Source organism: Myxine glutinosa, chromosome 4 (genome assembly GCF_964187855.1).
Source record: "Myxine glutinosa chromosome 4, kmMyxGlut1.1, whole genome shotgun sequence".
NCBI classification, from domain to species: Eukaryota; Metazoa; Chordata; class Myxini; order Myxiniformes; family Myxinidae; genus Myxine; species Myxine glutinosa.
In genome coordinates this window covers 182362126-182377810 of record NC_136264.1, presented here as the reverse complement: position 1 = coordinate 182377810, position 15685 = coordinate 182362126, and positions in this window count along the sequence as shown.

Here is a 15685-nt window from a genome sequence, read left to right as displayed (position 1 = left end):
TGCAAAGGCTACTTTGGGGAGGGAGTGGGTCTTTGTCCTCCCAGTGAATGTAGCTCTGGGGGGTGGGGTGAGCCTTGTATTCACAAATTAATGTTGCTGCAAGGGGGGAGGGTGGGCCATGTCCTGTACTCACATATGGCTCTAATTTTTGGCTGGGAACTTTAAAAAAAAATTGCCATTTCAGAGGGTTTGGCCTGGTGTTGGCTTAGCGGTTAGGGTGCTGGCTTAGGATCCTGGGTTCGAATCCCGGTTGATCGCTGAATTAACACCGGGTGGGTTGACTCAGCCTGTCATACTTCCGAGGTCGGCAAATTGAGTACCAGCTCACTGGTAATTCCCTGTGTCGCAAGAGGCGACAAACAGGGTTGGTGGCAGGAGGGGCATCCGGCCATAAAACTTTGCTTCAAAAAGGGGACCACTGTACCCGAAAAAGGCTAACCTTTGCTCTGCGGGGAAAAATGGCCTCTAAAAGTGGTTGTTTTTGTTTGTTGGAGGGTTTGGCCTGATTAGTTGGTTTGGGTAAGAATTTGTAATTTGTCCATGGTGTGAGTGCTAACTCTCCTCTGCAAAGTACACTGATATTTAATGTCTACTAATTTATGCAAGCAGACCATGCCCAGTTAAATGTCCAAATAGACTACACATTGACGCCCTTCCTGTGAAACACCAGGGTTATTATTATATAGTTGAGATTTGAACCCAGACAGGTCAGTGGTGACTAATACCTCCAGCACATTATCAACTCGGATTTTAAATACAAATTGCTTGTTTGAGTTTTGTTTTACACTTGATGTATGAATATAAGCTTTTCAAATTCATCTTAACTCGCACAAGCAGGGGTACCCAGTGTTGTCCAGTTCTGTTCTAACCCTGTTGGCAGTTTGAAGAAAGCAATTTTTTTTGCTGTCGCCCTCAAACTTCTTTACACTGATTACAGTAATAAACGGTGTTGGAGACCATTTGAATATCTTTTTTCATTGGTACAAAGTCGTAAGCACACTATAAAGCGATTTTTTTTTAAATCCATTTTTTGCATAAAACTCAGAGCACCTCAGTTGAAGATCCGTTTGGCCACCTCTGAGAAAAATGGAGACATACCTATATAAGTATATATAGGTGCACACACAATCGTTAGACATGTACAAACACAATCGTACATTTGCTTCAGAAAGTATTCACACTTTTTTTTTTTTTTCTTTACATTTTTAGATTGGTTTAATTCGAGGTTCAATCCCACATGATACTACAAACTCTGGCTGCTTCGCTGTTTCAAAATTTCGCCATTAATTTAAGGAGGACTGGAGTGGAGTAGCAGTGTCCGCAGTTACCCTTTGAGCTGTATCTACCTGTTTCGATTTCTGGTCCGACTGGAAAGTGCAACGTTTGTGTTTGGTTGGCAAGGCGTTGCACAACACCAAAGTGCCAGGGGAGTGTGATGTGCCATCCCCATTTAGTTGGAGATGTTCGCTTCAGATGGTGCCAGCAACATTTAGAAATCTGTACAATGGCATACCTACTGGGAGTCGGTGAACTGGTTACTCCCCAGGGAGTAATGCATTCGATCGTGTTTTTTTTTGTTTGTTTTTTTTGTATACTGAATCGAGGCTCGTGAAAGAGCTAACATTTACTTCAAAAACAAATCAACCAGGCAAACAAAATATATAAAAAGAGGGAGCGGAAGACAAGATGGGGAGAGAAGGGGAAGCACACAAACAACATTTGAGAGCAGGGAGATGTGTGGGAGGGAGAGGACTTGGGGGTGGGGGGGGAGAATTGTAAAACAAGGACACCAAGGACTTCCAGGACAGAAGTTGGTATTTCAAAAAAGTGGAATTGGGGTGAAATTAGCGGGGGTAGAAAAGATCAAGGTTTTGGATGGGGGAAGATCAGAGATGGTGGTGAACAGCTGTTTTAAAGACCTGGAGGGTGGAGTGGGATTGAAGAGAGTGAGGGAGTTTGTTCCACAGGTGGGAGAAAAGAGGAATGAGGGAGTGAAGGTGAGCAGAGTCTTGATTTTGGCAGTTTAACCAGAAGAGGGTTGCAGGCAGATCTTGTGCGACCTGTAGGAATATTTTTGGGGCAAGGCCAGAAAGGAGTCGGTAGAAGACGGAAAGACCACCAACCTGCCTGCGGTGAGTGAGTGAGAGGCCCTTGGAGTTAGCTTCCTCGTGGGAAATTCCAATGATTCTGAACGCTTTGGTTTCAACAGCGTGAAGACGAGCTAGGTGTGAGGCAGGAGCACCAGCCCAGAGGGGAGACCAGAATCCATTGAGCTGCGGATGAAAGCCTTGTATGTGGTGAGGAGCTCAGGTGTGCCAAGGAAGGACTTCGCACGAAGGAGGATGCCCAGTCGGCGACTGGCTTTGGAGGCCAGATTTGAAATGTGGTTTTCCCAGGAAAGATCATGGCAGATAGTGAGACCCAAAAGCTTGAGTGACAGAACTTCTTGGAGAGGATTATTCAGAAAGTGGATGGGAGGGTTGTCCAGTCGGTCTTTTCGGAGAGACCGTAAGAGTGTGAGATTTGTCGATTGAAAGACATGTTCCACTTGTTTTCCCAGTCTGTGATTTTGTCCAGGTCTGCAGAGAGTGAAGAGGCTGCAGACTGCCGATCTGAGGGATGAAGAATGGAGCGACAGAGAGTGGTCATCAGCAAAGAGATCGAGAGGATTTTCAAGAGAGTCAGAGAGATCATTGATACAACAACAACAACAACAACATGCATTTTAAAGGCCATTTTCCTTGCTAGAGCGGGGGTTAGCCTTGCGGTCCCCATGACAATCTTCTCCATTTTGCCCTATTTTCTGCATCTCTCATTGTTAACCCCCTTGCCCGCATTTCTTCTTCCACCATCTTTAGCCAAGTCTTTCTTGGTCTTCCCCGTCTTCTACTTCCTTCTACATTCATTTCCATCACTCTTCTCAACCAGTCACTTTCATCCTTCCTCAACACATGACCATACCATCTCAACCTGTTCCTCTTCACAGCATCAATCACAGGCTCTATTCCCATCATCTTTCGCAATTCATCATTTGTCTTCCTCTCTCAACGATACTCCGCACATCCGTCGAACCATTCGCATTTCCACCCTTTCCAACCTTCGTTGCTGCTCTACGTTCATTACCCATGTGAAGGGTAATGAACATGATGGTTCATTACCCATCATTGATGAAGACCAGAAAAAGCACAGGGCCCAGAACACTGCCTTGGGGAACTCCAGCCTGAACAGGAAGAGGAGATGAGAGAAACCCATTCAGGGCCACACGTTGACTACGACTAGAGAGGAAGTCCGCCAGCCATGCGTGGAGATTTCTCATGGATACCAAAAGAGGAGAGTTTTGTGAACAAGATATCTGGAAAAGTTCTGAACGGATTCGGATGAAAGTTGGTGGGATGATTGCCCTTGGGATAAGGAAGAATTGATTAGTTTTTGGTGAAGCTCAGGATATTATTCTGGATCCAGGAGTTTTTTGAAGGATTTTTTTTTTACCATTGGAGATGGGGCTCATTTTTTTTTTAACATTATTTTCTATATATTTTGTATTTAACATTGTGATAAGAAAATAGTTTTCATATTTGTTGTAAATGTAGTTTAAACTCGTGGTTATGCATTCGAGCGGTGTATTTTTTTTAGCAGTGTCGTTTTCAATGTTCATTTTTTTTTTCTTCTAATAAAGACGTATTCTGTCATTTTAAAACCACCAAAGTGTGTATTAGGTTTCCCCGTTTTAGTCAGGTTCACTGTCAATAAATTATATTTCGTTCAAAATCATGGTAGATTAGCAAACTTATACATTTTTGGAAAGGTTATAGCATAAGGAAACTAAAAATCAATGTTTACATTTGGAGAGATACCTGTATGGCGGCCATTTTGGATTTTCAAAATGGCCACTGTAAAATACATATTTTGTTCTATTTCTGCCTCAAATTACCCTAAAAACTTTTTAAAATATACTAAACCTATATTTTCAAGGACAAGGAATCCAATGAAAGTATCAAATTAGTGCTATGGGGAATGGTAAGACACGAATCAAAGGTTTTGAATTGCAAAATACTGTCTTTATATTCGCGATAAGTTGCATAATCAAATACATGTTATCATTTGGTACAGGCAGTTAATAACATCAAAATGTGTCACAATAATTCATATCACCAAACATACACAGGCAGTCAGCAAAATCATATATACACATGCAGTCAGTATAACTTCACATCTACACAGGCAGTCAATGACAAAATATACACAGGCAGTCAATGGCATCAAACATACACGATTACAGAATATGCCATTTAGAGTTCGTCATCACTGTCCTGTGTGTCGTATCCGACAATATTGTCCGCATCGTTTTCACAGTCCGTTCCACACAGGCAAAGGTCGGTCAAATTGATTGGCAAATCGAATTGGTCGAATGGTCGATCGAAGCGATTGGTCGAATGGAATTGGTCGATTGGTCGAATTGTTCGGAATTGGCAAATGTAAACATTGATTTTCAGATTTTCCATGTAATAACGTTTCCAAAAATGTATAGGTTTGCTAATCTACCATGATTTTGAACGAAAAAACATGGTGAACCTGACTATATCGCTCACTCCTCCACAAACAGGAAGAGGATTAAAGATGGGAGGGGTGCTTGGTTTCTTGCATAATTCTTTTATCATATATTTTTGATCAGAAACCACGAGTGATTATTTAATTATATATCTTTTGTTTAGTTTAAAGCCTCATGATTCCATAAACAACTCGATTTTCTCAGTCACGCGCATGATTAAAGTGTAATATATGGTGTAAAACTCACGCTGGTCAGCGAGGCCGGTTCATGGTAAGCAAAAATGAACTTTTATTTTGGATCTAAAATTTAATGAAATTCTAATACGTCAGGCCGTTTAAAATTATGCAATTTAACCAAACTAGTACAACCGCTGATTACGAGAGTGGCAGCGAGGGTCATTCCTCTTTGGGGTATATAGATTACAGTCGATCTATGGTCGGGTCTCAAGAACATTGGGTGTGTGTTCATTTACCAAGTTTCTTGTGGAGAGATCGCCAAGTAGTTTAAGCATTGGAGCAAGCACTCCATTCAAAACCGTTAAGGAACGGCTGGCTTGGCAAGCGCAAGCTAGCTGCTTGGTAAATGAGCACACCTCGGTCTTCCTCCCTTTCAGTTTCGTATGAAACAGCAGGAGCGAGTTTCAAAAGTTCGCTACGAAAAATGCCACGGTAGCGGCAGAAAGGGCCATGATATTAACCCAAAATTTGTGGGTTATATAGAGTACAGTAGATCTTCGCCCAGTTCTGTCAGTAAACCTTACTTCACGGATGTCGGGATTCCTCCACATTTCTTCATGTAGTGTTATAAACAGCATTGTCGACTGCTTAAAAAGCTAATCATACATGTTTGTGGTTTATAATATGTTTTCTTCCTGTGCAAGCCGTTGCTCCCACGGAAATGCCATTATAACTAGAAGCTATTTACACACGTTATCACTGCAGGAAAAACGACTTGGGGAAGAGGGACATTATTAGCCGGCGAAGCCGGTGTTGTGAATGAACGCGTACGTATTATGTTGAAAAGCCAGATTTTGCTGGATCCCTTGAGAATTTCGAAGCTTTGACGCACCAAATCGCTCAATGGAGGCTGCCATCTTGCGGATGCGGAAGTATGCATAACAAATTGAAAAAAGTTCAATAGGAGTTTGTTTCACCCGTCTTTTTTTGATTCACAATCTTTTGCACCTCTCATTTGTAATTAAAATACTTTAAGACCAACCTGGCCCGCACGGGCCTGGTTATCTTCAACGAAAATCGTCACCAAACATTGGAACCAATGAGATTCGAGCATTTGAAAAAATATTTCAAAAACCAAATCACTCAATGGATGCCGCCATCTTCCGGATGCGGAAGTATGCATAAAAAAATTGCAAAAAGTTCAATAGGAGTTTGTTTCACCCGTCTTTGTTTGATTCACAATCCTATGCATCTCTAATTTGTAATTAAAATACTTTAAGACCAACCTCGTTCCCCGGGCCCACACGGGCCCTGGTTATCTTCAACGAAAATCGTCACCAAACACCGGAACCAATGAGATTCCAGCATTTGGAAAAATATTTCAAAAAAGCTTTTTACTGGTAGGCCTACCGCGTTTCGGAGGCTGAAAACGGCATCAAATATTCTAAAATTGACGAAGAATTATTTTTTAGAAATCTCGCGGCCGTAGGGGATAGTTTTTCACAGCCGGAAATATCCGAAGTTGAGACGGAATTCACCGAATTAATCAAGAAGGAAATTTTATAAATTTTAAGCTCATCCAGAATGCAAATGGTGTCATTTTGAACTAGGTACAGTACCTACTACACCTACCTACTACCAACTACCTAACCTACTGATGCCATAGTGATGGGTAAAATAGTGGCAAGAGGCTTTGGCTTCGCCGGCTCATTGCGGCTTTGCAGTCGGGTACTAGTAGTATTAATATTGTTCTGTAATAACATTAATATTATGCGATTACCATTAATTTTGGTATTAAAAGCGTCTTTGGAAAAACGCCACGATAAATCTTCTTTGGACAAACGCCACGATAAAGCTAATTTAACATTGATATACACCTCAACACGCAACGCCATTGACGGCAATGGCGGGGAATATCTGCTCGGGGGAGAAAAGCCCCTTGGGGAGGGGAGCAAATCAATGCGCTACAACCTTCATTGTGTAACCCTTCGTCATCCTGTCAAGTTTGGTTGAGATTGGATAAGTACGGTAACGGCGGCATGTATTGGCATCAAAAATTCATCAGACAGATGGACAGACAGACATGAAATGGCGTATTTTAGTATGATGTCTATCTTCGTAATACACTACAGACTACAGAATATCTTCCTTCAAGCTTAAACTCCGAGCAGTTAAAATGGCAACTATTTTCGGTGTTAAGATGCGTTTTGGGGACCATACAAGATCGAAGCAAAACAAACGGTTCGTTTAAGATAAAATAACATGACACTCATGGCAAGAGTTAGCCGACCTTTTGGAATTGCTTGCAGTGTTTTTCTTTTTATTTCTAAGCATTTTAATGAAACTGTAATTATGTGCATTAGTGTTCTTTAACTTATAAAAACTTCCCTTACAAATCACCAGCCCCCATTAAACTAAACCCCCCTTTTCTCATTGAAACAATGCCCTGACATTCGTAAATTCACGGCAGTTTTCAAGAACATAATTATATCCCACGAATGTCGTTGTTTTTCGGTACTCGGACTCAAGAAAAACATGTGCTCAGAAAAACAGACTACAACACTCGCTGCTGAGCAACAAAAGAGCCGACTAGTATGAACCATAGTTAATGAAGTCACTGGTAGAAAGCCCACTAAGGGTGGACAACTCGAGGATGAAAATAACAGGGAACGGATGCAAAAGTGGAAGGAACACTTCTCAAATGTATTTGCACAAACACCTATGACACATGATCACCAACAGGTGCAAACAATAGTGGATGAAACTTTACCGATCAAAACTTGCGATTTTACACTAAATGGAATGAGAAAACTATAAAAACATTATCAAACAAGACAAGCGTTACGCCTAGGTCCCCCGTCGGTGAAGTGATGTGAGTTGACAAAGTGGAGGACACACGGCGGCCATCTTGGATTTTGACGTGGCGACCCAATTTGCAATAGCGTTCTCCCTTATGCATAGATACACCCACACACCAGATTAGAAGTTAGTAGTTCGTTTAGTTTTCAAGATATTTCGCTCACAAGGTTCAGACATATATATGGTGGCGGCCATCTTGTATTTTGACGTGGCGACCCAATTTTCAATAGCCTTCTTCCTTATGCCTAGATACACCCACACACCAGATTAGAAGTTGGTACTTCGCTTATTTTTCAAGATATTCCGCTCACAAGGTTCAGACATACATGGCGGCGGCCATCTTGGATTTTGACGTTGCGACCCAATATTCAATAGCGTTCTTCCTTATGTGTAGGTACACCCACAGACCAGATTAGAAGTTAGTAGTTCGTTTATTTTTCAAAATATTCCGCTCACAAGTTTCAGACATACATGGCGGTGGCCATCTTGGATTTTGACATGGGTTGCACCCACACACCAAATTAGAATTCGGTCCTTCGCTTACGCACGCACGCATGCACGCCCGCATGCCTGCACGCACGCAACGGACGGACGGACGGACGGACGGACACACGGACGGAGGGGAAAACCATAGTCCCCCTTTCGCTCCGCGGTGCGACGTGGGACAAAAAAGAGCAATTAGAGATTGCAAACCAACGCCAGGATGTATTTTCAGTGGTTTTTAATGCTTTTGTGTAAAAACAAATGTGGCGGTCGCACCACGTGACCGATGACGTCATCATTATTTTTTTTCTAAACTAATTTATTCCTAGATTATGCTCAAGAAATTTCATCTTGATCGGATGAAGTTTTGTACTCGTCAAATTATGATGTCATAATGGAGGCACCTATGACATAATCATTAACATTTTATTCCGCATGGAGAGTTCTTTACAATGAGCAATGTTCACAATTTTTCCTATTCAGTGCTTTCGGAGATACAGAGGTGCAAAGTTTTTCGATTTTCCCAAGATGGCGGCCGAACCTCGTGACCTATGACGTCATAATTATCATTAAAAAATTATACAGGTGGATTTGCACCTATGGTGAAAATTTCCTGTTGATCGGACCAAGGGTTGCAGAGAAAATCATTTATTCTGTGCGGACAAACAGACAAACAGACAAACAAACAAACAAGTCGACGTCATGCGGAGCACGACACTTGCAAAATCCGCCCCCCACCCCCGAGAAAAAAAATTCCATTGATACAGTAAATTGTCCATTTCATCAAGATTAAAATTGACAATCTTGTTCAAAGCTCGGGCCAATAGGAAGAAAAGTGACGATTTTTCAGATGAACAATGATGATTTTGTAAGGTTGACCTTGAGTTGACCTTTGACCTTTTGACCCCAAAAATAGTTAGTTTCCCTATTTAGTGACTCAATGTGCAAATGCTGTTCAATTTTCAAGTCAATCGGATGGAAATTAAGGATTTAAAAAACTTGGCCTATGTTGACCTTTTGGCCTAAGCTCACCTCAAAAATAGTTGGTGGTTGAATTCAGTGACCATATATGTAAATCCTCTTAGAATTTCAAGTCAATCAAATGAAAATTGGTGATTTTAGAAATTCGGCCTATGTTGACCTTTTGGCCTATGTTCACCTAAAATATAAATTGTGGTTGAATTCAGTGACCAGATAGGCAAGTCATCTTCAAATGTCAAGTCAATTGGATGAAAATTGAGGATTTTAGAAATTTGGCCTATGTTGACCTTTTGGCCTATGTTGACATTTTGGCCGATGTTGACCTCAAAAATACTTGGTGGTTGAATTCAGTGACCAGATATGCAAGTTCTCTTCAAATTTCAAGTCAATCGGATGAAAATCGAGGATTTTAGAAATTTGGCCTATGTTGACCTCTTGTCCTATGTTGACCTTTTGGCCTATGTTGACCTCAAAAATACTTGGTGGTTGAATTCAGTGACCAGATATACAAGTCTATTTCAAATTTCAAGTCAATCGGATGAAAATTGATGATTTTAGAAATTTGGCCTATGTTGACCTTTTGGCCTATGTTGATCTCAAATATACTTGGTGGTTGAATTCAGTGATCAGATATGCAAGTCCTCTTCAAATTTCAAGTCAATTGGATGAAAATTGAGGATTTTAGAAATTTGGCAAAGTTGGTGACCTTTGGCCTATGTTGACCTTTTGACCTTTTGACCCCCAAAACAATAGGCTTCTCAATTGGGACGACCTATACAACTTGGTGAAGTTTGGTGACGATCGGTTTGGAATTGTGACCTGTAGATCAGTGACAAACAGACAAACAAACAGATGAAAAATCGGTCAGAGACCGAGGACTGGCCGGAATGTACTTTCTTATCATCCATTTTGGACAAATATCGCGGCCGAACCACGTGACCGATGACGTCATCATTATTTGTTGTCTAAACTAATTTATTCCTTGATGATGCTCAAGAAATTGCTTCATGATCGGATGAAGTTTTGTATTTGTCGAATTATGATGTCATAATGGAGTCACCTATGACATCATCATTAACATATTTTATTCCCCATGGAGAGTTCTTTACAATGAGCCATGTGTCAATTTTTACTATTCAGCACTTTCGGAAATATAGAGGTGCAAATTTTTTCGGTTTTTCCAAGATGGCGGCCGAACCATGTGACCGATGACATCATCATTAACATATTTTATTCCCCATGGAGAGTTCTTTACAATGAGTCATGTCTCAATTAATTCCATTCAGCACTTTCAGAGATATAGAGGTGCAAATTTTTTCGCTTTTTCCAAGATGGCGGCCGAACCACGTGACCGATGATGTCATTGTTAGTTTTTTTTTCTCCACCAGTTTATGCCGTCATGTCGCTCAAGAAATTGCATCTTGATTGAATGAAGTTTTGTACTCGTCGAATTATCAAATTATGACGTCATAATGGAAGCTTTGGGCCGAGAGAGTTAAAAATTGGGCACAGTCTATTCCAGGGCAAGACAAATATGTGTGTAAAGTTTGGCGATTATATGTTCAACAGTGTAGACGTAGTGCTGCGCACAGACAAACAGACAGCCAAACAGACAAACCAACCGATCAACATACTTGCCGGAATCTATTCTATTCCGGCAAGTAACAAACCAACCGATCAACATACTCGCCCAAATCTTTTCCGGCAAGTAACAAACAGACAGACAGAACGACAAACGCAACTGACCAATATACTTGAAAATCTTAGATTTTGCAAGTAACAAACGGACTCAAATGCAATACCCTCTCCTCTGGCGAGGGTAACTAGAGAGTTCATACAACACCCTACCCCGCACAGTGTTCAAAAATATAATTAAATACAATAATGAAATAAAATAATGATTATAAAGGACCTATTAAAATCCACAGAAGTTCACTGCCATTGATGCAGTGCATTACACACCACCTTATTTAACATGTCCAAGTACTGCAAAACTGGTTCTTGGATGTGAGAAGGTGATTTGTCTTTTACATTGTTCAAGTAGAAAATTAAATTGAAACAAATGAAAGGCTTTAAAGGTCGTACAAAAACTTTATTCCAGAAGTTTACAACCGTTGATGCAGCGGCTATTATACTAACTTATCTAACATGTTACATTAGTTATTCGTGCCTGGTGTATGTGTCTTTTATGGCGTCCTTAAAAACAGTAATTTTTCTGTTTCGAATGATTTTCAATTCTGTTGACAATTCTGTTGACTGACAGACAGGCACATACAAAAAAAATAAATGAAAAGTTCAGTTTGCAGTTCAGAATTTGCAAAATCTTGCAAAAAATTTTGCAAAAACAAATTTGCAAAATGAAAAGTTCAGTTCAAAGGAAGCAGTTCAGTTTGCCATTTTTAATATGGTGGGTGGTTCATGTGCAGCCACCCAGCTGCTGGTTGCATCATTTTTATGTGGGTGCATCTGCTGCTGATGCAATGCCTCTCGATAACCAGTTATCTGATACTCATTTTGACAACCTCAGAAAGATGACAGGCTGAGTCCTGGCATTAACCTTTTTTTTTTTTTTTTTTTTTTTTGTATACTGAATCGAGGCTCGTGACAGAGCTAACATTTATTTCACAAACAAATCAACCAGACAAACAAAATATATAAAAAGAGGGAGCGGAAGACAAGATGGGGAGAGAAGGGGAAGCACACAAACATAACATTTGAGAGCAGGGAGATGTGTGGGAGGGAGAGGGCTTGGAGGGAGGGGGCGTGGGAAGGGGGGGGGGGGGGGGTGGGAGAAGTACAAAACACAAGGACATCAAGGACTTCCAGGACAGAAGTTAGTATTTCCAAAAAGTGGATCTACGGTGAAATTAGCGGGGGTAGAAAAGATCAAGGTTTTGGATGGGGGAAGATAAGAGATGGTGGTGAACAGCTGTTTTAAAGACCTGGAGGGTGGAGTGGGATTGAAGAGAGTGAGGGAGTTTGTTCCAGAGGCGGGAGGAAAGAGGATTGAAGGAGTGAAGGTGAGCAGAGAGTCTTGATTTTGGCAGTTTAACCATAAAAGGGTTGCAGGCAGATCTTGTGCGACCTGGAGGAATATTTGGGGGACAGAGCCCAGAGAGAGCTGGGGGAGCAAGGCCAGAGAGGAGTCGGTAGAAGACTGAAAGACCACCAACCTGCCTGCGGTGAGTGAGTGAAAGGCCCTTGGAGTTAGCTTCATCGCGGGAGATTCCAATGATTCTGAACGCTTTGGTTTCAACAGCGTGAAGACGAGCTAGGAGTGAGGCAGGAGCACCAGCCCAGAGGGGAGAGCAGTATTCCATTGAGCTGCGGATGAAATCCTTGTATGTGGTGAGGAGCTCAGGTGTGCGAAGGAAGGACTTCGCACGACGGAGAATGCCCAGTCGGCGACTGGCTTTGGAGGCCAGATTTGAAATGTGGTTTTCCCAGGAAAGATCATGGCAGATAGTGAGACCCAAAAGCTTGAGTGACAGAACTTCTTGGAGAGGTTTATTCAGAAAGTGGATGGGAGGGTTGTCCAGTCGGTCTTTAGGGAGAGACATCGTAAGAGTGTGAGATTTGTCAGGATTGAAAGACATGTTCCACTTGTTTGCCCAGTCTGTGCTTTTGTCCAGGTCTGCAGAGAGTGAGGAGGCTGCAGACTCCCGATCTGAGGGATGAGGAATGGAGCGACAGAGAGTAGAGTCATCAGCAAAGAGATAGAGAGGATTTTCAAGAGAGTCAGAGAGATCATTGATGAAGACCAGAAAAAGCACAGGGCCCAGAACACTGCCTTGGGGAACTCCAGCCTGAACAGGAAGAGGAGATGAGAGAAACCCATTCAGGGCCACACGTTGACTATGACTAGAGAGGAAGTCCGCCAGCCATGCGTGGAGATTTCCATGGATACCAAAGGAGGAGGGTTTGGTGAGCAGAGCGGGGTGCCAGACCGTATCGAAGGCACGTGATATGTCAAGGGAGACAGCTCTAATTTCATGTTTGGCATTGAGGACCTCCATCCATTGTTGAGAAAGCAGAAGCAGCATGTCCAGAGTAGAGTGACCAGGTCTGAAACCAAATTGATGATCAGAGATCAAGCCATTGGAGAAGAGGAAAGATTTCATATCTGAAGCAATGATGGTTTCCATGACTTTGCTGATAATTGAGAGAAGGCTGATTGGACTGCAGTTGCTAGTATCTGTTTTTGCACCTTTTTTGTGCAAAGCGGTGATGATGGCTGATTTCCAACAGATGGCAGATGACCTTGAGCAAAAGAGAGGGTGAAGAGAACAGAGAGAGGGAGTGAACGAGCGGGAGAACAGGATTTTAGGACCCATGGGCTGATGCCGTCAGGTCCAGTTGCAGAATCAGAGTCGAGGGTTGACAGAAACTTTTCCACCTTGTCAGGAGGAAAGGACACAGAGTCCAGGAGCAGCTGGGTACGACTGGGTATGGTGGGTACAGAGAGGGATGGGTTTGGGACACAAGATTTAGAGGCAAACACAGAGTTGAGGCATTCAGCTTTTTCACTTGCGGAGTCAGCCGTGTAGCCATTTGAGTTGAGGGAGGGGATGGAGGGGGAACAAACACCAGAAACAGATTTGACCAGATGCCACCAGGATTTGGAAGAGGGAGACAGATAAGAGAATTCGGTCTTGAGAACGGAGAGATGTTGTTTCCTGGCTCTACTGAGGGTGGACACACACTTGTTTCGGGCTTTGTGAAAGGAAATGAGATTTCCTTCCATTGGATTTGCTTTCCAGGAGACGAAAGCAAGTTGTTTCTGGGCAACAGCCTCACCACAAGATTCCGTGTACCATGGATGTGAGGAAGGGTATGACAACTGAAGACCAGATGGGATAAATCTGTGCATGAGAGAGAGCAATTTACTTTGGAAGAATTCCCAGGATGAGATGATGTCAGAGGCGGTAGAGATGGGAGACCAGTCCAGATGATTGATGGCTGCTTGAAGACCATGCCAGTTGGCCTGAGTGAAATGCCAGACTTGTCGACGCTGCGGAGGCTCTCTTAGAATGGTCAGAGAGATGTCCACTTTAACAAGCACATGATCAGATGAGCCGATTGGAGCAGAAGAAGAGCAGCAGACATTTTCAGGGAAGTTAGTCATAACCAAGACCAGAAGAGAAGATGCTCCGTTGACTGAGATCCGGGTCGGGAAATTGACAGATTGTGTCAGTCCCAGTGAGTTGCAGAAGTCCTTTGCTGAAGAGCCATGGCTGGTGAGAGAGGTACCCACACCCAGCCACCTGGCATGGTGACAATTGAAATCACCACATATGAGGAAGAGAGAGTTGGGATGTGTCGATCGAAGTTGGTCCATATTATCAGACAGCGAGATGTAGATGGAGTCATCACTGTTTGGTCGACGGTACAACACACATATGAACAAAAGGTGGGAGCGAAGGGGAAGCCGTAGCCAAAGGTATTCCTGGGGGTGATGAGGAGAGAGGGCAGTGCAGGGCGAGTGAGGAAGAGAGTTTTTTTAAATAAAGATAGCAACCCCACCTCCAGGACGAGGCTCAGGTCTATCATACCGGAGGAGGGAGTAACCTGGGAGAGATACCAAGGAATCAGAGACATCATGAAGGAGGAAAGTTTCTGTTAAGCAGATCACGTCTGGTTTGTCAGAAGCAACCTGTATGGAGAGATCAGTCAAGTTTGAGCGAAGGCCCCGGATGTTTGAGGTCCATACCGTTAATGAAGAGGAAGGGGGAGCATCGGATACAGAACAGGGGGGGGGAGAGGTAGGGTAAGATGTGGAAGAGGAGGAAGAGTTAGGGAGAGCTGTTGAAGGTGTGTCAGAGATTTCAGAATAGCTTGGAGAAAGGGAAGAATGGGGTGGACAAAAGGTTTGATGGTGATTGGGTGAGGCACAGTGAGGTGTTATTTGCGGAGGGGGAAGAGCGAGGCAGAAGGTTGGGGGAGATGAAGGTGAAAGTTGGAAGGGGGAAGAAGCGGGGAGGACGCTTTGAGGAGGAGGGGTGGGAGGGGAGTCTAGGAGGGGAGGAACAAGGGAGAGTCTCGGAGGGGAGGGGTTTGGGGGGAGTTTAGGAGGGAAGGGGCAAGGGGGAAATTTTAAAGGGATGGGTGAATGGGAAGATTTGGAGGGGAGGGGCAAGGGGGAAGATTTGAAAGAGATGGGTGATGGAGAGGATTTGGAGGGGAGGGGCAAGGGGGTAGATTTGGAGGGGAGGGGTGATGGGGAAGTTTTGGAGGGAAGGGGTGATGGGTAAGTTTTGGAGGGAAGGGGTGATGTGGAAGATTTGGAGGGGAGGGGCAAGGGGGAAGATTTGAAAGGGATGGGTGATGGGGAAGATTTGGAGGGGAGGGGCAAGGGGGTAGATTTAGAGGGGAGGGGTGATGGGGAAGTTTTGGAGGGGAGGGGTGATGGGGAAGTTTTGGAGGGAAGGGGTGATGGGGAAGATTTGGAGGGGAGGGGCAAGGGGGAAGATTTGAAAGGGATGGGTGATGGGGAAGATTTGGAGGGGAGGGGAGGGGCAAGGGGGAATATTTGAAAGAGATGGGTGATGGGGAAGATTTGGAGGGGAGAGGCAAGGGGGTAGATTTGGAGGGGAGGCGTGATGGGGAAGTTTTGGAGGGGAGGGGTGATGGGGAAGTT